Source organism: Charadrius vociferus, unplaced genomic scaffold (genome assembly GCF_000708025.1).
Source record: "Charadrius vociferus isolate BGI_N301 unplaced genomic scaffold, ASM70802v2 scaffold162, whole genome shotgun sequence".
Lineage (NCBI taxonomy): Eukaryota > Metazoa > Chordata > Aves > Charadriiformes > Charadriidae > Charadrius > Charadrius vociferus.
Window position 1 is genome coordinate 1,903,159 of NW_009647236.1, and position 2,295 is coordinate 1,905,453.

A 2,295-nucleotide genomic window follows, 5' to 3' on the forward strand; every position below is an offset into this window, starting at 1 on the left:
GAAGAGCGGGGGAGACGGCACTTTCCGGGCGCGATTTCTGCCCCCTCCCCGCCAAAACCGACTCGCAGCAGCTGCCGGTGCACTGCAGCCCGCTGCCCCGAATTAACGGGCGGAGGCAGACTTTGATGGGGGAAACGCTTTTTCTGCCCTGATGCATCGTAAGTAACTTAAGTTGTTATTTATACTCCGCAAACAAACACGGCGATAACATCTCCCATCTCTGGAGCGCTGGAGGCCGCGGCGAGGGATGAGATCTGCCTTTCCCCATCCGAGCAGGACACTTTTCCGCTCGTAATTCATTTGATTTTGATTTTGATTTTTTAATTTTTCCATGCTCCGCTCCCGGAGGATCATTTGAACTGTAAAGGAATCGCCGAGGGGGCGAGGGGACCCGGAGAGAGAGCCTGTCCGAACGACTCCGCCGAGGTAAGCAGCCTTAACAATATATCCCTTTTCCAGGTAGCACAGGCATGCGTTTACTGAAAATAATAATGAAAAAAATATATAGAAAGAAAGAAAGAAAAAAAGCCTCTTTCCGGCTCAGCTCGCCAAAAACTACTGTATGGATAAACCTAAACCAAACGGGAAAATTCACCACACACCGTAGAGAAACCTTGAAGCAACTTTGTCCAGGAGCCACCGCTGTAATCGCCCGGTTTTTTACAACCGCCCTACAAATCCTCCCTCTGTTAGTGTGCTTTCGCATAAACCCCCTCGCCTGGATCTCAACTGAAAGGTGATTTTAAACCTTTCCTATTTAGTTGTTTTGGTGGGTTTTTTGGTTTTGTTTTTGTTTTTTTTTTTTTTCCCAAGAGATCGCTGATACCTGACTTGCGCGCTGGCCGGGTTTATTCCCTACCCCTGCCTTGTGGGCCTGATTAGCGCTCCTTATTAAAAAGGGGAGAGCAAGCGTTTCCGCTGGTCCTCTCCTCTCCTCTCCTCTCCTCTCCACTCCTCTCCAGAAAGCCTGAGCCCATTTCTCCTTATAATCCTGGTCTGATCAGTACCCATCACCCATCTGCCGTTTCCCTTGATGTTTGTACGTAAACAGAAAAATTTCCTCAGTCCTTCCCCCCCGCGTGGCCCGCGTCTCGCCCTGTGGGGAGAGGCTTGACTCTAGCCCTGCCTGGGAAGTATTCGTCCTGACCGCCGTTTAATGTCCTATTATTATTATTACTACTACTATTGTTACTATTATGGCTTTTTTATCTCTTTTTTCCCAACCGGGGCTGAGACCCGAGGGGGGACTCTGCCTGGAAACTTTACGTGGAAATACTTGGCAATCTGAATTCGGGGGAGGGAAGGGAGGAGGCGATGCACCCTCCCCCTCACGGTCGCTCCCCACCTCGCCCGACACCCCAGCCGTACACACACACACACACGCACACACGCACACACACACACACCTTCGTGTCCAAGGTTATTCACGAGTTGCCTGATGTATTGTTTTATTACATGCCGGCATGTCCACGGGCGCGCTCGGATCTGTATTGCTGTCTACATGACAGATGGTGCTCTGTGAGGCCGCAAGAAGATACGATTCAATTTTCTTTTGAAAGGCACGTCCGCATTTATTTATTTATTTAGCCTCCCCCACCCCACCCCCCAGCCCCCCTTTCTTCACCACCCCCTTTCGCGCCGGGAGGGGAGAGGAGGGAAAATTTAAAGGAATGGAAAAGTTCGGCCGCTGCTTTGGGGTTTTTGTTTCTTCTTGAATCCCATGCTTATAAAAAACCAACAACGGAGACTCTCCAAACACCCCCATCTGATCCCTGGCGAAACCGCCATCCGCACAATTTGCAGCAGGAAAGGAAAAAAAAAACAAAACAAAAAACAAGAAGGAGCGCAGAGAAAAGAAAAACCGGGGGAGAGCCCAGCAGATACATCAGATCCCGTAGTTTTGATTGGGGATATAAATTTCCCCACTGGCCTTGTTATGCTTGGGGAGCCTTGAGCTGTATGTTTAAAAGCATCATGTCTGTAGCCCGGATCCCACTGAGCGTTACCGAAAGATAAATGGTTAAGCGGAGATTGGTAGGGGAGGAAATACGATATTAAAACTGGGGAAAAAAAAATCGACCCTAATATTGAGCCACTGGATATTAGCTTGTTTGGGGAAAAAAAAATAGATAGAGAGATATATATTCTTTTATTGCTTTCCGGGCCTGTTCCTACAACCAAGCAAGCACGGGGAATAATGGGAGGAAGTATATTCCGCTGAAGCTGCCGTCAAACGCTAGACGCGGGACGGTAGATGACAGGGCACGGTTCATCCCCGGTGTCGCTCCCGGTAGC